At 48.4% G+C, this 26,616-nt stretch overlaps 1 protein-coding gene across 2 annotated transcripts in view; it reads right to left on the bottom strand.

Moving 5' to 3' along the window:
* TBC1D5 (TBC1 domain family member 5) overlaps positions 1 to 26,616 on the bottom strand; it is a 1,888,005-nt gene that overhangs the window by 1,505,386 nt on the left and 356,003 nt on the right. For both annotated transcript variants that reach the window (XM_086942181.1, XM_086942182.1), the window contains one exon: positions 9,888 to 9,916. The gene's annotated coding sequence lies outside the window, so the exon portion shown is untranslated. The remainder of the gene's footprint in view (positions 1 to 9,887; positions 9,917 to 26,616) is intronic.

The raw sequence follows: 26,616 nt of genomic DNA, 5'->3' as shown, positions 1-26,616 counted from the left end.
ACCTGGTGCTTTCACCGGCTGTGGGACTGCGGTGTGTGGGGCGCACCTGGGCAAACTGCAAACCTGGCGCTTTCACCGGCTGTGAGTCTGCGGTGTGTGTGGCACACCTATGCAAACTGTAAACCTGTCGCTTTCACCGGCTGTGAGACTGCAGTGTGTGTGGCACACCTATGCAAACTGTCAACCTAGCACTTTCACCGGCTGTGAGACTGCGGTGTGTGGGGCACACCTGTGCAAACTGCAAACCTGGCGGCATACCGGCTATGAGACTGCGGTGTGTGCGGCACAACTGTGCAAACTGCAAGCCTGGCGCTATCACCCACTGTGAGACTGCGGTGTGTGTGGCACACCTATGCAAACTCTAAACCTGGCGCTTTCACCGGCTATGAGACTGCGGTGTGTGTGGCACACCTGGGTAAACTGCAACCCTGGCGCTTTCACTGGCTGTGAGACTGCGGTGTGGGGGGCACACCTGGGTAAACTGCAAACCTGGCACTATCACCGGCTGTGAGACTGCGGTGTGTGCGGCAAACTGTAAACCTGGCACTTTCACCGGCTGTGAGACTGTGGTGTGTGTGGCACACCTATGCAAACTGTAAACCTGGCACTTTCACCCACTGTGAGACTGCGGTGTGTATGGCACACCTGTGCAAACTGTAAACCTGGCGCATTCACCGGCTGTGAGACTGCGGTGTGTGTGGCAAACCTATGCAAACTGTAAACCTGGCGCTTTCACCGGCTGTAAGACTGTGGTGTGTGTGGCACACCTATGCAAACTGTAAACCTGGCACTATCACCCACTGTGAGACTGCGGTGTGTATGGCACACCTGTGCAAACTGTAAACCTGGTGCATTCACCGGCTGTGAGACTGCGGTGTGTGTGGCAAACCTATGCAAACTGTAAACCTAGCGCTTCCACCGGCTTTGAGACTGCGGTGTGTGGGGCACACCTGTGGAAACTGCAAACCTGGCAGCATTACCGGCTGTGAGACTGCGGTGTGTGGGGCACACCTATGCAAACTGCAAACCTGGCGCTTTCACCGGCTGTGGGACTGCGGTGTGTGGGGCACACCTGTGCTAACTGCAAACCTGGCGCTTTTACCGATGTGAGACTGCGGTGTGCGCGGCACAACTGTGCAAACTGCAAGCCTGGCGCTATCACCCACTGTGAGACTGCGGTGTGTGTGGCACATCTATGCAAACTGCAACCCTGGCGCTTTCACCGGCTGTGAGACTGCGGTGTGTGTGGCACACCTGTGCAAACTCTAAACCTGGCGCTTTCACCGGCTGTGAGACTGCGGTGTGTGCGGCACACCTGTGCAAACTACAAGCCTGGCGCTTTCACCAGCTGTGAGACTACGGTGTGTGTGGCACACCTATGCAAACTGCAAACCTGGTGCTTTCACCGGCTGTGGGACTGCGGTGTGTGGGGCGCACCTGGGCAAACTGCAAACCTGGCGCTTTCACCGGCTGTGAGTCTGCGGTGTGTGTGGCACACCTATGCAAACTGTAAACCTGTCGCTTTCACCGGCTGTGAGACTGCAGTGTGTGTGGCACACCTATGCAAACTGTCAACCTAGCACTTTCACCGGCTGTGAGACTGCGGTGTGTGGGGCACACCTGTGCAAACTGCAAACCTGGCGGCATTACCGGCTATGAGACTGCGGTGTGTGCGGCACAACTGTGCAAACTGCAAGCCTGGCGCTATCACCCACTGTGAGACTGCGGTGTGTGTGGCACACCTATGCAAACTGTAAACCTGGCGCTTTCACCGGCTGCGAGACAGCGGTGTGTGTGGCACACCTATGCAAACTCTAAACCTGGCGCTTTCACCGGCTATGAGACTGCGGTGTGTGTGGCACACCTATGCAAACTGCAACCCTGGCGCTTTCACTGGCTGTGAGACTGCGGTGTGGGGGGCACACCTGGGTAAACTGCAAACCTGGCACTATCACCGGCTGTGAGACTGCGGTGTGTGCGGCAAACTGTAAACCTGGCACTTTCACCGGCTGTGAGACTGCGGTGTGTGTGGCACACCTATGCAAACTGTAAACCTGGCGCTTTCACCGGCTGTGAGACTGTGGTGTGTGTGGCACACCTATGCAAACTGTAAACCTGGCACTATCACCCACTGTGAGACTGCGGTGTGTATGGCACACCTGTGCAAACTGTAAACCTGGCGCATTCACCGGCTGTGAGACTGCGGTGTGTGTGGCACACCTATGCAAACTGTAAACCTGGCGCTTTCACCGGCTGCGAGACAGCGGTGTGTGTGGCACACCTATGCAAACTCTAAACCTGGCGCTTTCACCGGCTATGAGACTGCGGTGTGTGTGGCACACCTAAGCAAACTGCAACCCTGGCGCTTTCACTGGCTGTGAGACTGCGGTGTGGGGGGCACACCTGGGTAAACTGCAAACCTGGCACTATCACCGGCTGTGAGACTGCGGTGTGGGGGGCACACCTGGGTAAACTGCAACCCTGGTGCTTTCACTGGCTGTGAGACTGCGGTGTGGGGGGCACACCTGGGTAAACTGCAACCCTGGCGCTTTCACTGGCTGTGAGACTGCGGTGTGGGGGGCACACCTGGGTAAACTGCAAGCCTGGCGCTATCACCCACTGTGAGACTGCGGTGTGTGTGGCACACCTATGCAAACTGTAAACCTGGCACTTTCACCGGCTGTGAGACTGCGGTGTGTGTGGCACACCTATGCAAACTGTAAACCTGTCGCTTTCACCGGCTGTGAGACTGCAGTGTGTGTGGCACACCTATGCAAACTGTCAACCTAGCACTTTCACCGGCTGTGAGACTGCGGTGTGTGGGGCACACCTGTGCAAACTGCAAACCTGGCGGCATTACCGGCTATGAGACTGCGGTGTGTGCGGCACAACTGTGCAAACTGCAAGCCTGGCGCTATCACCCACTGTGAGACTGCGGTGTGTGTGGCACACCTATGCAAACTCTAAACCTGGCGCTTTCACCGGCTATGAGACTGCGGTGTGTGTGGCACACCTGGGTAAACTGCAACCCTGGCGCTTTCACTGGCTGTGAGACTGCGGTGTGGGGGGCACACCTGGGTAAACTGCAAACCTGGCACTATCACCGGCTCTGAGACTGCGGTGTGTGCGGCAAACTGTAAACCTGGCACTTTCACCGGCTGTGAGACTGCGGTGTGTGTGGCACACCTATGCAAACTGTAAACCTGGCGCTTTCACCGGCTGTGAGACTGTGGTGTGTGTGGCACACCTATGCAAACTGTAAACCTGGCACTATCACCCACTGTGAGACTGCGGTGTGTATGGCACACCTGTGCAAACTGTAAACCTGGCGCATTCACCGGCTGTGAGACTGCGGTGTGTGTGGCAAACCTATGCAAACTGTAAACCTAGCGCTTCCACCGGCTTTGAGACTGCGGTGTGTGGGGCACACCTGTGGAAACTGCAAACCTGGCAGCATTACCGGCTGTGAGACTGCGGTGTGTGGGGCACACCTATGCAAACTGCAAACCTGGCGCTTTCACCGGCTGTGGGACTGCGGTGTGTGGGGCACACCTGTGCTAACTGCAAACCTGGCGCTTTTACCGATGTGAGACTGCGGTGTGCGCGGCACAACTGTGCAAACTGCAAGCCTGGCGCTATCACCCACTGTGAGACTGCGGTGTGTGTGGCACACCTATGCAAACTGCAACCCTGGCGCTTTCACCGGCTGTGAGACTGCGGTGTGTGTGGCACACCTGTGCAAACTCTAAACCTGGCGCTTTCACCGGCTGTGAGACTGCGGTGTGTGCGGCACACCTGTGCAAACTACAAGCATGGCGCTTTCACCAGCTGTGAGACTACGGTGTGTGTGGCACACCTATGCAAACTGCAAACCTGGTGCTTTCACCGGCTGTGGGACTGCGGTTTGTGGGGCACACCTGTGGAAACTGCAAACCTGGTGCTTTCACCGGCTGTGGGACTGCGGTGTGTGGGGCGCACCTTGGCAAACTGCAAACCTGGCGCTTTCACCGGCTGTGAGTCTGCGGTGTGTGTGGCACACCTATGCAAACTGTAAACCTGTCGCTTTCACCGGCTGTGAGACTGCAGTGTGTGTGGCACACCTATGCAAACTGTCAACCTAGCACTTTCACCGGCTGTGAGACTGCGGTGTGTGGGGCACACCTGTGCAAACTGCAAACCTGGCGGCATTACCGGCTATGAGACTGTGGTGTGTGCGGCACAACTGTGCAAACTGCAAGCCTGGCGCTATCACCCACTGTGAGACTGCGGTGTGTGTGGCACACCTATGCAAACTGTAAACCTGGCGCTTTCACCGGCTGCGAGACAGCGGTGTGTGTGGCACACCTATGCAAACTCTAAACCTGGCGCTTTCACCGGCTATGAGACTGCGGTGTGTGTGGCACACCTATGCAAACTGCAACCCTGGCGCTTTCACTGGCTGTGAGACTGCGGTGTGGGGGGCACACCTGGGTAAACTGCAAACCTGGCACTATCACCGGCTGTGAGACTGCGGTGTGTGCGGCAAACTGTAAACCTGGCACTTTCACCGGCTGTGAGACTGCGGTGTGTGTGGCACACCTATGCAAACTGTAAACCTGGCGCTTTCACCGGCTGTGAGACTGTGGTGTGTGTGGCACACCTATGCAAACTGTAAACCTGGCACTATCACCCACTGTGAGACTGCGGTGTGTATGGCACACCTGTGCAAACTGTAAACCTGGCGCTTTCACCGGCTGCGAGACAGCGGTGTGTGTGGCACACCTATGCAAACTCTAAACCTGGCGCTTTCACCGGCTATGAGACTGCGGTGTGTGTGGCACACCTATGCAAACTGCAACCCTGGCGCTTTCACTGGCTGTGAGACTGCGGTGTGGGGGGCACACCTGGGTAAACTGCAAACCTGGCACTATCACCGGCTGTGAGACTGCGGTGTGGGGGGCACACCTGGGTAAACTGCAACCCTGGCGCTTTCACTGGCTGTGAGACTGCGGTGTGGGGGGCACACCTGGGTAAACTGCAACCCTGGCGCTTTCACTGGCTGTGAGACTGCGGTGTGGGGGGCACACCTGGGTAAACTGCAAGCCTGGCGCTATCACCCACTGTGAGACTGCGGTGTGTGTGGCACACCTATGCAAACTGTAAACCTGGCACTTTCACCGGCTGTGAGACTGCGGTGTGTGTGGCACACCTATGCAAACTGCAACCCTGGCGCTTTCACTGGCTGTGAGACTGCGGTGTGGGGGGCACACCTGGGTAAACTGCAAACCTGGCACTATCACCGGCTGTGAGACTGCGGTGTGTGCGGCAAACTGCAAACCTGGCGCTTTCACCGGCTGTGAGTCTGCGGTGTGTGTGGCACACCTATGCAAACTGTAAACCTGTCGCTTTCACCGGCTGTGAGACTGCAGTGTGTTTGGCACACCTATGCAAATGGTCAACCTAGCACTTTCACCGGCTGTGAGACTGCGGTGTGTGGGGCACACCTGTGCAAACTGCAAACCTGGCGGCATTACCGGCTATGAGACTGCGGTGTGTGCGGCACAACTGTGCAAACTGCAAACCTGGCGGCATTACCGGCTATGAGACTGCGGTGTGTGCGGCACAACTGTGCAAACTGCAAGCCTGGCGCTATCACCCACTGTGAGACTGCGGTGTGTGTGGCACACCTATGCAAACTCTAAACCTGGCGCTTTCACCGGCTATGAGACTGCGGTGTGTGTGGCACACCTGGGTAAACTGCAACCCTGGCGCTTTCACTGGCTGTGAGACTGTGGTGTGTGTGGCACACCTGTGCAAACTGAAAACCTGGCGCTTTCATCGGCTGTGAGACTGCGGTGTGTATGGCACACCTGTGCAAACTGTAAACCTGGAACTTTCCCTGGCTGTGAGACTGCAGTGTGTGTGGCACACCTATGCAAAATGTAAACCTGGTGCTTTTACCGGCTGTGAGACTGCGGTGTGTGAGGCACACCTGTGAAAACTGCAAACCTGGCACTATCACCCACTGTGAGACTGCGGTGTGTGTGGCACACCTGTGCAAACTGCAAGCAACAAGCTGGAAGACTTTTACTAGCCTGAACAATCCAGCCTTTCATTCTGCAGAGGCCGATAATAAACAATTCAATTACACTGGATAGGTACATGATTTAATCGGACTCCGTTTGTGATGTGCGGTACCTAGATGGACAATATGCAATCAGGGCCGGCGCTAGGCATGGGCAGCATGGGCGGCTGCACAGGGCCCCGAGCTCAGCCCATCAACAGGGGGCCTCGCAAAAGTGTTTCCCCACCGGCCGCCGTGAGGCCCAGAGAAGGGCTGCCTCTCCCCTGGGCTTCGCAGGCGTGTGTAGGAAATGGGGAAGAGGCCCCCCTCCCCTGGGCCGTGCAGCCCACATGTTAACGCGAGGCCCGTCTGCATTTGTAATTGGGGATGCCGTCCACTTCCCACTCCAGTGCCAATTAGCACGCATTTCGGGGCGGCGGCGGGGGGGGGGGGGGGGAGGGGGGGTGGGGGGGGCGGGGGGGGGGCTGACAGTGGTTAAACAATTTATGAAGACAAGCAACTCTCACAGATGCTGATGAGCTGCAAAAGAGATTATGGTCAGTGGCTGAATGGAAGGTGTTATAGCACACGAGGGGGGCACGCACCATGCAGGGCCAGGAGCACCTTCCGTAATTTAGATGTAAATAGCTTTCAATCTCTGTGGTCCAAAGTCCAGGAGCTGTGAGTCAGGTCAGTTAAAACTGTTAAGTGTTTTGCAGGCTCCACTGGTGGAGAGTTCATAGTGTTCTACTCCTCATTTCAGTCGTGCATGAATGTTACGCGTCCCCAAAGCTTTGAGGGGAAAAAGTGTTACCTTTTAATTAGTAGTCACGAAAAACTTGATTGTGAAAAATTATGTCTATTTGGGCAGGACCGTGTCTAGTAGTTTAAGCCATAGGCTACGTTTTACAACTTTTTTTTTAAACAAATCTATGGAGAGAAAAACACTTTAAACATCGAATGCAAATATATAAAATAAAAATGTTGCCTACCCAAAGGTATTCGTTTGAGTGTATGCCCATTTTTAATTGGCCTATTTGAAATGTATACAAAGGGAAGATTTTACAGAAAGTTTGTAGCCTAAGCTCTGCTATCCCAGTACAAAATCTTAGGCTAAAGATTGGACTCCATCACCCATGTTCAAGCACTGGCTAATGTGATTTCTTGGGGGGTACAAGGTCCTTAACTCTCTTTACTGCTAGGCCTTTCCCCGTGCTAAGCCGTTTTTTTGGCAATTTGTTGTAGTTTGCGTTTAGGTCTGTAACTTTGTAAATGCAAGTGGATGGAACCACCCTCCCCTGGGCCTTACAGCTCGGGCTCATGGTGAGGGGGTCCACACCTTGAAGCCATGGTGTAGCACTAAAAGGCCTTGCAGAGGGCCCCTCCCCCTTGGTCTCATAGCCATGGTTCGGTGCTGATAGGCCTATGGGTCTATCCTAATCCTTTCAATGCTACACCATGTATGAGAGGCACACGAGAGGGGCGCTCCTTGTGTGGGCCCCCACCCCTGGGTCCATAAAAAATTTTCTTACAGTGCTGGACCCTGGCCCTGTGCATGTGTCTCTAACAGAGGAATAGCAATCGGTAGTGCAGCAGGTGGCATGACACCAGGCTCAGGCATATTAAGAGCTCAATCTTTCCATAATATGGCTTTACTGTACTGTGCAGCCAGTGGACGAGGGTGAGAGATGCTTTCACTTTGCACCATGGCACCACTGGTGCGCTACAGCCCTCTCTTTCATGGGCCTCCCAGCCATTTTACAGAGCCGTTAGGCCTGCAAGAGGCCCTGCCTCCCATGGGCATCACAGCCATGGTTGGACACTCACAAGAGGAGGCGCCCTCCTATGAGATAAGCAGCACTGGAACATGGCTATGAGGCCCAGGGGTCCTCTCTCAGGGGGTGTAGTTAACAATAGTGCAGCAGGTGCAGTGGCACCAGGGCTCTTTCTTGCATCACGGTCCATGGCAACATTACTAGTTCACTGGTTTCTTCTCCCATGCACCACAGAGCCAAGATCCAGTACTGCTGTGCAGCTCACAGAAGGCCCACCCGCCCCTAGGTATCACTGTCATCGTCCAATGCTGAGAGGCAGCACAGATTCATGAATTCCATGCTTAGGGCAAGAGGCGACATCTGAAGGGCCTAGCTATCAATAGCGTAGAAAGTGCAATGGGACCATGGTCTTTTGGGGTTATCTGTCCAATGCACCCAAATTATGGATGTATTTTACTGCTCAGTCAGTGACTAGAGGGTAGTGTGGAGTCACAATTTGCCTTGCTTGCACGACGGCAGGCCTGCTCTCCTACACCTTGCAGCCATGATCCTGTTCTGTGATGTCCAAATGTCATTCTCTTCCTTGGGCCTTATGTTTTTTATTATATGTGTTGTATTTTACACTTAACATAATTCTGGCGAGTAAAGAGCCTACACACAAAAAAAGATTGTCCTACGTCTCTTAGCATGTGTGTGGAGATACTGGTTAGAGAGAGGATTTATGTTAAAACAAATTACAAAGTATTAATGTCATCCTAAGGTAGCACAATAATGGCACAGAAAGATAAGAGAGCCTTTTGAAATTTGAAATTATATCCATGGTGTGAGAGGTTTTCTCTTGTATCATTTTATATTTTGAATGATCCCGCCCCTCATTATTATTATTATTATTAATTCTTGTTAAGCGCATGGCTACCCTCAGGCATCCCAGCGCTATCATTACCTCACAGGATCTCCCCCCTTTATGGAGCAGAACTGGAAATTGTATCATGCACTCATCTGGAAACAATCAGTTGAGGAGTAAACAATATACATCTTTGTGAGACCTGCACCTAGCTTTTCCATCCAATGTGACAAAGGTAATCCATTTAATACAGTTTTAAACTATATGGACTTATTTCATTTGTATATTTATCTTTTTGTCCATGTTACTGATATCGATGTTAGGTCTCTTCAGGGTTGCCAAATAAGATCAATAGTCCTTCGATGTCACTTTCTGTGATGTCACTTCTTGTGATGTTACCAAGGGAGCCGCCCTCCATTAGGGCGGATGTGCGTTGCCCCACTGCTTTCTCGCAGTGTGAGAAGCTGAAACACAAAATGCTAAAACTACCATTTTATGTTTCTGCTACTCGCACTGCGAGAAAGCAGAAGGGTTTGGTTGGGGGCGGGCGGGTCTGCTTTAGGGCAGGGGAGGATTGCCTTGCCCCCTGATAAAGGCCCTGACTGTTGGTCGGCCCTCCAGGATCGACCAAACAGTCATGCACACTCTAGCCTTTCTCCATGTAGGCACCAATGCACCCTACATGGAGAAAATGTCCTCCCCATAGGCGACTGGCTGGTCAGCGGCCCAACCAATCACAATGCTGCCATTGCAGCATTCTCATTGGCTTAGGAGAGGGAGGCTGCCTGCTTCCTGTTCCTGCCAGAGGCAGGAAAGAAAGAGAGCAGGTCAGGAGCAGAGATGACTGGGAAGGTACGTTTATTTTTTTTTTAAATTACCCTCCGCGCGAACCCCTGCAAGAATTCCCACCCGCGAGTCATGCTGGCCGCGACTGGATTTTACATGAAAATTAGAGGGGCCTCACATCTTCCCTTTCGCCCGGGGCCCCAGAAGTTCTAGGACCGGCCCTGTATGCAATTACATTAAATGCGATAAAAGATCTCCCGTGAAAGCTGATGCGTTGCTGTCCATACTGCGTTGTGATCGCCCATCCATGCTCTTGAAATGCGGATTAAAATAATCTCTCAAACAAATGTATACAAGTTTTTAAAAAAAACAACCACAACACTTCTATAATGCAGATGAAAAGTTCAAAAGGTTCAACAAGAAATGATGTTTTCTTTACCTTGGTGCTCAAATATCTCCTTGTTGAATCTAAAGAAAACAGAAAAAGTGAAACATTAGTTTTCAGTTGTTTTTAAAGGGCAACACTCTGAAGGTGTGTATGTGTGTCTGTCTGTCTTCTGAGCCCTAGTGCAAAGAAGAGAATAAGACCCCTGGCTGCTGTCTGAACGATACATTATCAGGGTTCAAGGCCCGGCGCCACTGCACCAGCTGCACCAAAGAAAGCTACGCCCCTGTGGTAGAGGAGGGACCAACCTAGAGCTCTTGAGCTACCGTGGATGAAACTTCACCAGTCGAGGAAATGGCCCTAATCCTCCTCCGCGTCAGCACAAGTCACATCCCCCCCCCCCACCCACCCACCCAAGGCGTCTCAGCGGGACTCCAAAGACTTCCACCCACTGGCTCAAAGTCGAATGCCCCCATAGACCTCCCTCCCCCCCCCCTTAATGGCCGGCTACTGCACCAACCAATGAGCCAACTTCTAGAAGTCAGAACAAAAACAGCAATGTCCCCCTTGAAGGCAGCATCAGCAAAGAGGCCAAGGACTGAAGGGCCGGAATCTGAAAAGGACTCCACTGCTCCCTCACACCAAGGCTAAGATTTCCGATTGAGACTGGTCGCTGAGGCTTCAGTCAGAGAAACAGCAGAATTACAACACCTTACAAGCTAAGCCAATAGCGTGCATTTTGAGTTCTTATTAAAACACATTAAAAGCTTGCTGCCACCAGTGCTTTAAATGGAAAAAATAAGTGCAGATTACTCATTAAATTGAGCTAGGGGCGTGGTTGTGGGCGGATTTAGAGGTGGGTAAACACGATGATACAAAAACACTTTTGTTGAGTATTCATTTTGTCTTGGATAGCTGTGTCAAACTATTCCTATGTGCAGAGGAGGACAATGACACCAGTTGGAGGCCATGCAAAAAGCTGTGAGAAATTTATCAATATACACAAAATGTGCTAACTCCTTCCACAAAATGAAAGTCAAACACCACATGGTAATGTTTCCTTGCTCTAATATTTGCAGCTTCTTAAGGTCATACTGTTCCTGCTTACTTGCATTTGGCGCAATCCTTTTATATTCAAGAGTGCACGCACACAAACGCGCATTCCACACATTTCTTTTCAAATACCTCCGGAATGCCCCGATTCTCTTCCGCTCGGATTTCATTTCTCACAAACAAAGCAGACAAACACTCTTTAGTCTTCACATCTCTAACCTCTCGATCCCTCCCCCTCACTTCTTTCCCATTTGTATCCAACTCCATCCCACTCTCTTTACCCTAATTGTATCCCTTCATTCTCCATTTCTCTGTGCCTCTCGTACTCTTTCCATAGGTTTCTCATTCGCCTCCCCTTCGGCTTTGGTTTTAGCCGAGAGGTACCGACGGAGAGAGCGGGGCCTCAATCTCCGAGCCGTTGCCGGGTGAGGTGAGGCTTGACTCCCACATATTGCTGGGACTGCATCCTCCATCAACAAATGGTTCGAGAGGATACGGTAGGATGGTCCCTATGACCACACCATTAGTCTGACAGTCCTTTATTACATTTTGGTCTGTCTTTTTCACTTTAGATATTACTATTAGAGTGTACTTATGCAGTAGCAACAACTGATGTATGTGGCCCTGAAGAATGCCGGTGTAGTTTCACCTGTTGGCAGAAACATGTTGGCCTATTTAACAACACAGCAAAGCAAACAGTGATTTTGTCACACTGTCCTACATCTCTTTTTAATCTGGCGTCCTGGTGAATATCAATAAATAGTTTTTTTGCCTCGACCGTCATTTTAACACCACTTATTCACCTTTTTTTGTTTGCACTGCACTTTACCAGCACCGCCCAGTGGCATGGACACTTCCACTGTATGAACCAGAATTGTGTGCTGTCTAGCCAATTCAACTGGGCTTGGACACACCATTCTGGCTCCAGACGTCCTACATGACGAGGCTCCGCCGAATGGGTGGGCTGATAGGATATCTATCATACATTTAGTATCGTATGACCACTTGGTCTGGTTCAGTGCAATCCAAAAGTTTGGTTTTCTAATGAGGACCTTTTAGGCTCGGCTTCTTGGTTCACAGACCCTCCAACTCTCCTTGCTTTTCGTGTTCTCATTCGCTTCCCCAGCTCTATCTGAGCTTACCCCTTCTGTCTGTCTGTTTCCCCTTTAAACTCTGCTCTGCTTCTCTTTTCTCTGTCCCTTCACTCTTCACCTTCTCTCACCCCATCATCCGCCCTCTCTCCTCAGCAGAAGGCCACGCGGTCGGGAAGCTTTCAGTGGCAGACAAGTCAGCACTGCAGGGCCGTGAACATGTGCAGTGTCCAGCATGGCAGAGGTCAGGGGCAGAACAATACTGGCCTCTGATGGGAAGGTCAGTAGACCGCCTCTCACCTCACCTGGGCAACAGTGAGTCCGCCTAGGTAAACCCCACCACCTCATCCCCGCCCATCATGGACTCAGTGTCACAGCAGGCGGTTGGACAGTGGGGGTTGATTTACAGGGGCAAGTGAGTCAGGGAAAGACCAAGGGGTCAAAATGGCCTGTGTCACCTGTGTTCCTAAGAAGCCATTCCCGTCCCTCATGCAGTATGCACACATCACTGAGCCCAAGGTAGAAAACGTCCCATACACTAACTAGGCGACCCAGCATGGAGGCTCGGCAGGGGGCTGGTGAGGACAATAAGAGCTTCCATCTGGGTGGGGAGGGAGCAGAGGCCCACTTGTCGCAGAAGGAGACCTCCAGCAGGCCATTTAGGTCTCGTTGTGCCGCTTGCCACGGCTGAATGATAGACAAACGACAAACATGCTGCTAAAAAACAGGAACACAGCTGGCCCTCGGCACTGGCCCAGTGCCCACCCTATCAATTTGACCCAGAGTACTGTGCTCTCCTTGGCAGTGGAAAAGTGCCGGTATTCAGCTTAAGTACCGGTGAGTACCGACCCATTTAACCCCTTCAGCGTGGCGCAAATGTTCGCACTGCGCTGAAGGTTCTATTGAGCGGGCGGGGCACAGCCCAACCGGCGCTCATGACGGAACCGCTCCGTCATGAGCACTGATGTGGTTAAAGCACTGCGTGCCACAGGTTAAAAAAAAACATAAAGACGCAACAGCAAAGCCTAAAGGCCTCACCTTTGTTACGAGGCAATGACCAAATGGGCTTGTTATTTTTTTTTGTTTGGCCACACACGTTGCTGGGCATCTGTGCACATATAAAGTAGCCATTTTCTAATGGATTTTCAAATAAACTCATTACAAGAAGGCCACCATATAGGTAGCAGCAACTTCGTTAGCCATTTTGGAATCATTTTGCTTTGCCCAGGCTTGTAAAGCAATTTAAAAAGCATTGAGTACCAGTAAGACAGTGAAGCAGCTCTTATCACCAGCCAACTGGACTACCGCAATGCACTCTATGCAGGAACCACCACTGAACTCGTGCAAAGATTCCAGACGATCCAGAACGCTGCCGCCACACTGATCCTCAACCTGCCAAAGAGAACCCACATGAGCCCGAGTCAGTGGAGTCCTCCACTGACTCCCAGTCCAGATGAGATTCCAACTCAAGCTCCTTACCCATGCCAAAGCCCCTCACGACTAAGGAGCCCCTACATGACCCACCAACTGCATTTCCACCGTCCTCCCATGAACCTCCGCTCCACACACCTCGCCCTCGCACAGACACCTTGCATACGCCGCTGCCACTCCAGAGGACGTTTATTTCCCATCCATCATCAATGCCTGGAACGCTCTCCCCCTCCACCTCTGCACCCTCATGGACCCACTTCAAGAAGGGGCTCAAGACCTGGCTCTTTGACTGATACCTGCAGCAAGCGCCTGGATACCCTCTCGTGTAACAAGCGCTCTACGACTTGATTGATGGATTTGTAACTGCAAAAGTACAAGCATGCTGGTGTCAGATGGCAGACAGAGGAGGGCAGCGGATGGCAAAAGGACACCTTCCTGCACAGGGGATGGGTTGTGGTGGGGAACAGACACTGGGGGGGGGAAGAGGGTGATGAAGAATAATGAGGGTTATCGCAGGGGGCTACCTAAAGTTCCATGTACTTTTCTCCATGAAATGCCATGTCTTTGACAATAGCCAACATATCCAAAGGCTAATTCTGTACAAGCATTGGCAAAAAGGTCTGGCAGTGACTTACAGCCTTTTGGCTTGTCAACAGTTTTTTGTCATGTTTTTGGTAAAACTTCATTGTTGACAGCTACCGAACCCCCATCAAAATGAAAACTGCGTGGCTAAAAGCAAAAATAAGTTATTGGTGTCAAGCAGGACACACAGTAAGTAGTCCCTTTCAGAGAAGTGAATGACAATTTGTACATGCAGCCACAGCAGGTAAGAGCGGTGAGTCAGCTGGGGGTGGATTTCGAGAGACAACCACAAGGGAAAAATCAAATAAACAATTCATTTTCTATTGTGGTCGTTTCTCGAAATCCCCCCCCAGCCGACTCCACCGCACTTAAGTGCATCGGCCGTGTACATGCGCTTCTTTTAAAAGGGCAGAATGCCGCCACTCATAGTGCATTTTGCCAATGACTGAAGTCAGCTGATGTGCTGCCCGTGATGTATGCTGCAGTGGGTGGAGAAAAATGGAAATTACACAACAGACCAGTAGATTAAGAGGTACATTTTGTATGCAATTTTATTAAAATCAAAAGGCCTTTGTTGTTTCCATTTTTAGGTCTGGCGTTAGCCAATGGCTGAAGAGTGAGGATCAACAGCTCTCTTGATGTATTTAGGTGTATATGTGTTGAGCAACATACATTACGTCTTGCTTCGATTCAGAAATAGAAAAAGTGCAACCAAGCAGTGACTCAGCATTTGTTATATTAGTTAAGAACTGGATTACGGATAATATCAAAATACCATTATTCATTGCTTAATGTTTATATCAATCTACTGCACAAGGAAAAGAGGAAGCATTGGCAATGCCAATAAATCTGGCTTCAAAGGAATGGTGTATGGTAATGTGTAGCATTACAAGTAAATAGCATGGGGACAGATCTGTATTTATGTGGAAGCAAATAACTGTAGAATAATATTGTACAGGTTAAAAGGTCTGGTGACAGTTCCACTGTCAAGCAGGACATAACAATTCTATATGACTGCCCTCCTCCCAGCTGTGCTGCTGCCAGAGAAAACAACATAGATTACCTAGTTATCTAAGACACTTTAACCTCATAGCTGCTATTACACATTCCTCCCCAGTGCTGCGCTGTCCATTAGAACTAGTGCTGAATGGACGTTCAATGGTCGTGCGCAGCACTGGGGAGGTAGCGCTGCTGACGACCATTGGCCGTCAGCAGCACTTAAGGGGTTAATAGCATTTAAATGTTGTGCGCGTGCGTGTGTGCCCCTGAAAGTGCTAGGTCTGCTGGATAAATAAACAAAATGATCACAGCTGCGTGGAGGGCAAGCACTTTTTTGTGGAAGCACCCGTCAGGCCAATCAAAACATGTACTCCAGGCTCCCATCATGTGGGCGGAGCCACAGCCTCTAGTGACGCTCACACGATTGTCTGGCGGCAGGTGTACAATTACAGACCATAAAAACAGTGCACGCGAGCGGAAGTTGGCCATTAACTAGTTAAAACTGGAATTCTCTGCGGCCCATCGGCTGATCACTGCATATTTTAATCTGAACCTTGTGTACCATCCATCTGAGGAAGACATGGACTGTGGGGAGGATACTCACTCATACATACCATCGCCATTTTGAGCAAAAAGGCTCATAATTTGGGACTCTTTTAGGATATTGTGTGGAGAGGTGCATCACAAGTATACAGAGATATACTTGTCATGGCTTGTTGTTTCAAATTAGGGAGTATACCATCGTTATTGAGCATCTCACAGAGAAAGGACAACTTGCTGAATCTTTACTTCGTTATGCTTCAAATCACGACTAAGTTCCTGACATTGGGCTCTCATCAGAGCAGTCAATGACCCAGACATGTCACTTTCAGCAGCAGTGAAGTTTTAGGTTATCTACTGGCTAGCCTTTAACCCATTCCATGCTCGTGACGTAACCGCTCCGTCACGAGCCTCGGGTGGGCTGGGATGGTGACGGAGCGGTTCCGTCACGGTCCGCTCGCCGCGCCTGGGCGGCGCTGATTTCGTGCCTGCGCAGCGCTTTCTATTGAGCGGGTAGGGCTGTGACGGAACCACTCCGTCACAAGCACAGCCCACCCGAGGCTCGTGACAGAGCGGTTCCGTCACGAGTACACGAGCGCCGCAAGGCCCCCCTCCCCCCTAGCGCTGCAGCGGAATAGCCGCCACAGCTAAGGGGTTAACCATTCAAATTTATAAGTAATTCTACAATAACAAACAGTTGTGAACGTGGCCAACTTTTTCAAGGTTTCTGATGTGACACTCATCTAAAGTACTGCTAGCTTTAGACAACTGTCCTACTGACTAGTATTCAAAAATGTAAGATTATTAGAATCTAATGCTCTTTGCCTTTAGAGCAGAGTTCTTCAAAGTCGGTCCTGGAGAGACGGATTCATGCCAGATTTTTAGCATATCCCCATTTAGTTAAATGTAGTTATCTTGAAAACCATAGATCTGGTCTCCAGGACGGACTTTGAAGAATCCTGCTTCAGAGAATAAACTATTTTCTAAAGCAAGTGACCCACCTCACACACTCCACCTTAAGCGAATAAGGCAGATAACAGACATTAACTAATGCCACAATAGGCATGTTGAGCCATTTGGTAGAGCCAAAACCTGTAACAAATGGTGCTCTAAATCTCCTCAGTTCGACAAAAAAATACTCCAACGAGGAATCAAAGTTATGAACAAGCACCCATTTGACATCGCCCACGCCATAAAGGGGAGGTCGCTCTGTAAAGTCTAAAAAAATATAAAGCTGGAAGGGTGGCTAAAAACAAACAGAAGACACAATATTTAAAATCTGCACAAAAATCTGAAAGAATTTTGTTCTTTACAAAACAGGATAAAGGTGATAATGTGGATTGCGGCGGCCATGTTTCGCTAGATTTCTGGATCATCTGTATCACACAGCTGCATAAGGGCTCAATGTGAAAGCACACAACCACATCCAACTTCATGTTGGCAGCTTCCGCCTCAGCCGGTTACTTTCATAGCAGCCAGTTCTCTGAAATGATCAAGACCTGCAGATCTGACGCGTCCTGCCCCCTGCGGTCGATCACTTATTTAAATATGATGCAGATTTTTGGCCAGGAATTGTATGCCGTCTGTATAATCATTGTATTCAATCCCAAGTTATACCAGGATCCTGGCAAGACTTGATCTTGCATCCAGTCTTCACAAGCATTGTCAAAACCGATAGGTTTGGCTTAAGAAATGAAGTGCCTTTTGTGTCAATGGTGGGTTTATGCACTCGATAAGTCATCGTACACACACTGTCACTCATCTTTGTACTCACTTATTCATTCAGATCCAACCACTGAATTATTCTTGCATTCAACCTCTGACACAACCACAATAAAATACACACAAACTCCACATATGCAAGATGCATTAATAGAATATCAGTACAAACAACCATTGGCAAAACGTATGTGAGCGCTACTGGCTTTGCTAATGTCTTTTAGTCATGTTCTACAGTAGTATAGCTGCTGTTCAGCATGACTAAAAGTTAGTGACATGGTATAGATTAGGGCAAAGTTGCATTGTGTGGAGTAGGGTCGAGTGGCATGGTGCAGAGTGGCTTTGAATGAAAGAGTGGTATAGAGTAGAGCCGAAAAGAGAAGCATAGAGTAGAGCATCAGAGACTGGGGTGAAGGAGAGTGGATTAGAATGGAGTGGCAAAGTGGCATAGAGTAGAGTGGCACAGAAGTGTGGCGCTGAGTGGAGTAGAGTGGCATTGAGTATTGAGGCAAAAAATCGAGTGACATGAAGCAGAGTGCAGTGCACAGAGCAGCATGATGTGGAGTGGAGTAGTGTGGTGTTGATTGGCGTAGTGTGGAGTGGTTTGGTGAAGAACAGATTGGAGTGACTTAGAATGGAGAGGCTTAGAATAGAGTGGTGAAGTGTAGAGTAGAGTGGCGTAGAGCAGAGTGGTGTAGAAAGCAGAGTAGTGTAGAGTGGTGCAGCTGTGGGCATAAGTAAGTAAAGCATCAATAGAGATAGTAGATAGGGTGAAAGTAACATAAATAGGAAGCCGTATGCCTGTGTTAATAGTAGGAAAGAACAATGCATGTCAAGGAATAAAACCGAAACGCTTATAAAAAAAAAATGGTGTATTGCAAAATGATGAGAAAGAACAATTGTACTTGGTCCATGGTCCAGAAAGGAACCAATACAAGAAAGGAAGGGAAGCATACGGGAGCTAAGCGATCTAAAGATTGCAAATGAGAGTATGAGCGAAAACAATTAAGGGCATGCTGTGGGCAGGTTGAAAGCCCACTGAACTGTAAACAATGCTTCTCAAAGCAGAGAACATGTGCTGTGTAGACAAGACCTAGAAAGAAGCATGCTGTCTAAACATGGCAGGGATTTGCTGGCAAAAAATGAAATTAAACACAGGAGGGAGTGTAGGAAGGCAGGATCCTTCCAGCATGGTTACCTCTACTTTTTGCCTGGTGTCTGTGTGTTTTTTTTTTTTTACTAGTCTGACTGGGATCCTGCTAATCAGGATACCAATCACTGTGCTTTCTCCCTAAATTGACCATGGTAAGTACTTCTGTACATCCACAATTGGCTACGGTGTCCCCTATAAGTCCCTAGTATACGGTACTAAGGTACCCAGGGCATAGGTGCACTAGGGGTCTCCCATAGGCTGCAGCCTGTATTGTGCCACCCATGAGAGACCACTCAAAGTGTGACTACAGGCCTGACATTACAGCCGGTGTAAGTTGGCGCTAGCACCACCTACAACAGATATACATGTTCTTATATCTGAGGTCACTACACTTATAATCTATGAGTCACCCCTAGGGCAGGCCTATCAGTCCTGAAGTCAGGGTGCTGGGTTAGAAGTGTAAAGGTGCCCCTGCATGAGCAGGACTTGGTGTACTGGGCTGGGGTGGGGGTGCTTGTCAATGCCACCAGACTGCTCTGAAGCGCACATTCAGTGCCTGCTTGCATACTCCGGTTTGAGCCAGTTCAGGGAGTCCTTGGCTTCCGCTCTGGTGCGAAACTGGACTAAGGACATGTGAGAATCCTTCCCTCTGTCCAGTCCCTCCTCTAGGAGGGACCCCCGAGTCGCCCTAACCCCCTTCTTAGGGTATTTAAGGGCTTACCTGTGGGTGGGTCCTCAGATTCATCGTGGGACAAGGCTCAAGCCTGAAACCACGTAACGTTTGGACACTTGGACTTTGGTGGACTTCTCCTGGAATCTAGACTGCATCAAGGAAGACCACTGCTGCTCCTGGTCTTGCTGTTCTGCAAGTTTTCTTTGTTGTCTATGTCTGTACTTTTTCCACGGTCTTCAACAGACCTGTGGGCATCAAGGACACCCAAAGTAATCTCCCTTAGAGTGAAGGAGTCACTTGCTTGCATCTGTAGCACTGCAAAGAAGCTGACCAGTCTGCTGCTCCTGACTTCCCATGGACTTCGAAAGGCTTAGCAACACAGATGGTGGTTCCGCAACTCCCTCAAGGCCGGACCTGTCCTTTCTACAATTTGGACCAAACCTCTTTACTATGAGTCGACTTGTTGGCTCTACACTCCAGAGAATTTCGGGCTACAAGAAGCTCCACTCTCCAGCATCTCTTCCTGCCAAGTAAAGCATCCCCACTGCATCCTCTGCACCGTGGGCCTTCTTCTTTGGTGACATACTTGAGTTTCTCTGGTGACTCCTGTGCCTTAGGTATGGGGGTCCGCTTGAGGGTCTTCTGCGCCAGTAGTCTCCCCTGCTTGCTTGGGGCTTGCTCTGACCCTCCCGCTTGTGATGAGTCCCTTGGAACTTGCTGGCCCCAATATTGCTCCTTTTTCACTTTCCACACCTGTTGTAGCTGCCGAGGCTTGCTGGTGCTCCCGCCGGACACCAACCGCCTTGTTCTCTCTACTTCCGGCATGAGGCAGCTTGTGTCCGCTGGTGTAGGTATCCTGGTTCTTGGGATATCCACAGGTGGGGTGGCTCTAAAACCTTGTGTCTTCCACAGGGTTTCTACAGGGTCCACTAGGAAGGGTCCTTCTTCGAAACTGAAATATGACTTTCCCAGTGACTTCTATTGGACACACAGCTGTGTTTCCAATCTGCACACAGCCTCTGTGGGGTTCCTGAGTACTTACCATGGATGTTTACTTATGTCCCACAGCTCCTCCTGGTCCAAGTCCCGACTTCGTTCGCAGTTCACATTCCATTTCTTTAGTATATGGTGTGGTCTCTCCCTGCAGACCACTGTATTTTGTGCTACTTACCTATTTTCAATTGAAGTATTATTGTGTATTTGTATTCATTTTTCTGGATAGGATATATACCAATGTGTTAGTGAGTGCTGTGTAATAAATAAACCTATTTTATATATATACGGTGTGGTTCTTTTTTGTTTAACCTACAGGATTACATCTGGTAAAACAGGCTGGTTAACACGCCTTCAAGATAAGCCTGAAGGCTGCTTTCCACTGCTATCCCTTTGAGACCTTTCAAAAGGGAGTGTATGTCTTCCAGTGATATTATACATAGTCTTCAGCTGTTTTAAAGTTCCATCATGGCAGCTACGTCTAGAACCAAAGTGCTGGCCATCTTAGAACGGTAAATTCAAGACACTTTGGATTCCATAATGGTTGCCTGGTTTTGAGAAAGTAGTACCACGTGATGCGGTGCACTATGAATGAAAAGAACAAGCAAGTGGTCCATTATCATTGCCTCGGGAGTTGTACTATCTTTCATAAAAAAATAAAATGAAATAAAGGTGCACAAAACAAAGAGACAGGATTTATTAAAGGAGAAAGTGATCAAAAAATACATTCATTCACAGCACAAGAGAGACAATGACTGATGTGGACTGAATAATTGCCCCAAGCAGTACACGTCACGCATGGAAGCGACAAATGACACGCAGACAAGCCAATGGCCGAAGACAGCTGTACCAAAGTACCTAAATGGATAATATTCATGTATATGTATGCATGTATTTGTTGCTTTTTTTTTTCAATTACCAGATCGTGACAGACTGCTAAGCCTGCTGGCCTTCCGATGAGATCTAGCAAGAATTATTAGAGAGTAAATCTTCTGCTCCTAGGGTTCATCAAACGGGGTAACCACCACCAACCTTCTCCGCTATAAAGGTAATATGTGAGATTTAATGTAAATAAAATAGCCGATGATGGGGAGATGGTGCGGGTGGGGAAGTTCAAATATTTGAGTCGGTGACCTGCCTACTATGTGATTGGCATGCACTGTTTGCTACTTCAATCCAGTGCCGAGTGTGTTGTGCTGTGTTATTACTGCTGCGGTTGGATCCGGAGCCTGGTGGTGTCTGGTACTTGCACTGATTTTGGAATATTGGATATGCGAACACACGTGTTGGAATAACATTTTCAAATAAATACCTGATGAAGGCTTTAACACGGTGCAAAAAACATTTATTGCCTTTAACAAATTTGATAAACAGTAATAAAATCAGATGTACTGCCTTTATTGTAACTTTCCATAACAGATCAGACAGATGGCTCACAAAATACCTTTTCTTATGGAACCACTCAGGACTATAGCGGCTATCATGGTCACCACAAGCAACTGAGACCTATTGTACAGAGCTTAACTTTCCTGCAAGCCGACAAACCGGCACGCAGTCATAAAATTACAACCTTGGATTGACACCATAACCAACATAGATTTAATGAAGTGCCAAAAAAAGTGAAAATCATGGCGCATACAGTTATAAAAGTACAAATATGTAGAAAAAGTAAATATTGCAAAACAATATACACCCTATCTTAAACTCTTCGCAGCTAAGGCTTTTCACACCCCAGTGCTGAGCAATTGTGTTATGTTTGGGGCACTTAGCGCTTAATCCTTCAAAACTGTTTTTCGGAAAAAGTTATCCAGGCCAAATTTGCGTATGATTCCAGGCGTTTTGAGCATTCTAAATGTGTCCAAGGTTTGTGCAATATGCTAGCGAGAATTTAGAAAACAGCCAAAATAATGCCAATTCAAAGCTTTTTTTTTTTTTTTTTTTTTAAAGGGGGGAGACCGATGCAAAAATGCACATGGTTTTGTTCCAAAACGAAGCATCAACCAAAGGTTTGCTGTGCTAAGATCACCCTCTCCCCAGCTTTCAGGAACAAGCAAGTTGTGAAAGAAAATTGTTTTAGCTGCAAATTTTGCTCTTTTAACTGGAAGTCAAATTTTCCTCTTTTTTGTGATTTCAGCCTACTTGCAGTTTGTGCTAGAAACAGACATGAAACCATCCATTGGTGAATAAAGAAGGTTACACATTTCGGAAAACAAGACAATATTTCAAATTTAGCAAGAGGTCATTCGTGTAGACTGCTTCTGGTTTTCCAAAAGAAACTAATCCTTAAAATAAAAAAATGGCAGAAAGAAGGAAAAAATAGCAATTAGTGAAAACATTTTCATCTGCAGTTTTTTGCCCAGATGGCCGATTTATAAAAGCAACATACCGTTACTTCCGCCAGACCTTTCTGCTCACAGGGATAAACAGTGTTTGTTGGTTGTCCAAAAATACACCGTACTCTGTGCCAACAACTGAGCTTGTAATGATTTTTCATTATGTACCGACCATGCAGCAATTCATACAGTAAAATCTAATGAATGAGAAAGGATATGAGGGAACCCAATGTATTTTTGATATATGCACAAGATATAGAATTTGGGAGCAGTGGGCATTTGTACACCTCTGAATTCAAGGTTAACCATACAGAACCATATGACTCCGAGGGCATTTGCAAAATGGGTTCTTTACTGCAGACAGGCTTAGAATTAGGTTTAAAAAAATGGAGAATCCAATTGGTATTAAGAAACATTTTACTATTCTGTTTTCCCACACATCTCCTCACTTATGTTGTTGGGCCTAACACCTGCAACATGAAATGCTTCAAAATGCATTTTTGGGGAAGAGAAGCAACCCTTTTTTTTGCAAATTGGGTAGCTGCTCAAGAATTTGTGCCAGGGCTTGGATGCCACACAGGGAAACCTACCAAATCTAGACATTTCTGAAAACTAAACAAGTAGAGGCTGGTGGGACTCGCAAGGATCCCACTGAGATTTCCTGCCCACAAGCTTTGGCTAAAAGCCTGCATTTTCTTCACATTACAGCGAGGAGAAGCTCTAGAATCAGCAGGGACCCACAAAATACCCACCACTCAACATTCCCACACATTTAACAATAAAAATGATCCCTACTTGTGAGTCTGTGCCTAGTGCATGTGACTGAACGGATTAAACCAGGTTCTATGCCACACAAATGGGGTTCCATATTTATCGGGAGATGCACAGGCCCATACTCGGTGGGGCCACACGCCAAACCAGTACTAAACAATACTTCTTTGTGATTTTGTGAGTTTTCTGTCCACCGCATTGGAGAGCCGTGGGGGCAGATTGGGGAGAAGCTCTCCCTATCCAGGGGGGTGAAAAGGCAGAAAGACTCTTGAGTCTAGGGGTGGTAAGAGAGCACAAACCATGCCCACGATGAGCCCCTACCCATCTAAAGGCTAAATACAAAAAACGCCTGGTGGTCCAAGAGGGCTTTCTGCCCCTTCAGGGGAGACACATGGGGTGTAAACACCCCTATCTGCGTTAACTCTTGTGCCTTGGTGCACGGGTAGAGCAGGCCCATGTCCACAGGAGCCCCTTCCCCAACCTCTCTTCCTGCTAAATATTCCCTAGTGTCTAGTGGGCTTTCTGCTCAGGGCGTGGGTGAACACAGGCCCATGCCCAGGGCCAATCCCCTCTAAACAGTAAAGAACAATATATTCCCAGCTGGTCTAGTGGGCTTTCTGCCGCCTGGGGGGGGGGGGGGGGGGGAGGAGTTTGTGGGCAAACACCTCCTACCCACCATCCACCCACAGTAGGAGTAGGAAGATTCCTGTGCTGCTGCAGATCACACTAACCCAAAAAAAAAAAAAAGAAAATCAAACTCTGGATGCGAGGGAAGCACTTATCTTGCATTCGGAATTTGATTTGCAAAAGAAAATGTTTCCGCTTTTAAAAACCAAAAGCATTTTCTTTTGAAGTACGGAGGACGAATTGTTGACATTCTTTGCATTCCATAGGTAGTGTGGAGGACATCCCAGGCAGGTCCTCCTATGCACTAAGGGGGTAAATCGAGTCTAACAATCATCACAGGGAACACCCCCTTCCCCCCGCTGTGTGTGGTAGTCGGCGTGTCTCGCCAAAATCAAAACCCTTGCCTACTACAGTAGTCTGTGATATCACATGTAATGTAATACCGGTCTTTAACCTGTAAGACAAAGTAATACCAACACATGGTTAAAGGCATACGCGTTTTAACAAATGTTTCTCCTAGGCCTACTGCATTTGTCGTAATTTTTCATATTAAGCAGATCAGAGCTATAGTCTTGAATAGAACTATTCCCAGTCCATCAATTAGGCCCATTGCTCGTCACCAGAACAAACTTTGGTCTACTATTTTCAATGTCATCTTTTTCATGGCAACCGTCAGGCATACAGTCATAAAACTACAAAAGGTATACAAAATTACAGTTGGCTAAGCAAAATACTATCCTTTGTAAGAGGTCCTAACAAGGATTCTCCTACTGCAAAGCCTATATAGCCATGGTTTGTAACAGAGGAGTAACAAACACCAAATCCCTTGCCTATGACAGTAATCGAGAAGCTCATGCCCCAAAATCCTTCTCTGCATGTTTTCCTACAAGCTTTAACAATCCACCATTAAATAGATGGATTTTAACATATGCTTTTCAAATGAATACTGCCGGTCTACTGTCCTGATTTTAAAATGTCATCAACTGATCAGGCCTATAGCCATGATCACTGGCTTGCAACCATAATTCACTTGGTCCAGTTGTATGAAGTATACGCTTTATACTCACGGGAACCAACCTGTGGGCGGAGCCTAACCCCTTCTCCCAGTAGTACTCTGAAACCTCTTTTTTGTTGATTACATAAGGTCTGGTTAAACTTTAAATCCAGTAAGCCATAGGCTCATCATCCTTCTTGATATGGATGCCAAGGTTTTTGCTAAAATACTGGTAGGAGCTGGAAGACTGGCCCTCCTCACTGCCACTTAGTCCATTCAATCAGACTAATTCAGCTTGCTGCTGGCATACACACATCATTCGTGCTTGATCTTTAATAGCTGAAATGACTTTACTTAGTTGGCACAATGAGAAACCCACAGGAGTAATAGCTTTAATATCTCTGTTGACAACCAAATTCAAAATGATAAAAAATACACCTTTCTTATTTAAGGACAATTTGAAAAGGAAGACTCTTTGAACCTCCAGGAGACTGATGAGCACCGCTTCTCTACTACCAAATTACTGACAGTACACACTGAAAGAAAATCCTACAAAAACTCCTAGGCAGGGCAAAATCCTTTAGAGAGAGAAATGTCTCCTGCATGGCCAACTGGCAACTAGTTCGGCCCCGAGGGCCAAGGTTCATGTAAAACTGGTCTCCTGACTTTGTTTAGCCCTAGAGCCCTGTTAATCTAGATTGTGAGCAGAGGCCTAGGCCAGGCCTTGGACATGTGAGGTCTAGAACCTGTTCTGTGAGCTGGAGGAGGGCATCAAGCATGCCCTCAAAGTGGGAACAGGTCTCACACATGATCTTCGTGTCTGGAAAGCGTAACTCACAAACCTCACTGAAAATGGTTACAACGCCAGGGACACCATCATGAACATGATGTAAGCACTCCAGGTTTCACTAAACCCTTCACACCCAGAGCCTCCCTGATGCTTGCCAATCATTTTACATCTAACTAAAAGAGGACATCTGAATCTCCAAAGGCACACACTGGAAGGGGCCCCATGGCGGTAGCAGCAGTGGTGGTGGTGAAGGTGGTGTGTGTTTTATTTTTATTTTTTAGCAGGAAGAGCTGAGCCAGAATCCGGTTTGGCACTAACAGTCAAGCAAAAACTAAGCCAGACAAAAAATAAAGGCCAGGGACAGCGCTACTGTCCAAAGCTCACCTCATACAGTGTCATATCTGTTCCTTGGAGTCTGGATTTCTGGAATGCCCCAACCCCAACTACACAGGGTCCCTCTGACGGACAAGCGCATTCCAAATCCATAAGAGATACAAGTGAACCCAGTAAACTAGACACCAACCAAAAAGTATTGGATTAACGAAAACAAAAGATCTACGCTAAAGTGACCCCTTTGAGGGACCCGTAGGACATTGCAGTGCCGGCCTGAGGAGGAGCAACCACCCTATTGCGAAGTGTGAGGGCAACAGAAAACAGTCTCTGTGACTGTCTCTCACAATCTGTCCAGTCTCCTAGTGACCCCTAGTTTTTGCATTTATTTCAACCCCGGGAGCACTGGACCTTTTTCAAGCTCCTAGCCCCCCCCCCCCCATTCACATGTCCGCACATGGAAAGTATGGGGGTGATCTGTCAAGCGGGGCTGAGAAAAAAAAACAGGGGATGTAAAAAAAAGCAAACACTTCACTTGTTAATTTCCATAGGAACTTTAGACACAGCTACAACCTGAATTGCTTAACGGAATTACACCAAATTTGGCAGAAAAATAGCTACTGGTTCAGAAATTCCCCTTTTTGTAAATTCACGTAAATCCATTCAGTACCTTCGGAAATATTGAGGAAAATACCAATTTGTAC

The sequence above is a fragment of the Lissotriton vulgaris genome, chromosome 10, assembly GCF_964263255.1.
Source record: "Lissotriton vulgaris chromosome 10, aLisVul1.2, whole genome shotgun sequence".
NCBI lineage: Eukaryota > Metazoa > Chordata > Amphibia > Caudata > Salamandridae > Lissotriton > Lissotriton vulgaris.
The sequence above is the reverse complement of the archived record's forward strand: the minus strand, read 5'-3'. Positions and strand labels throughout refer to the sequence as shown.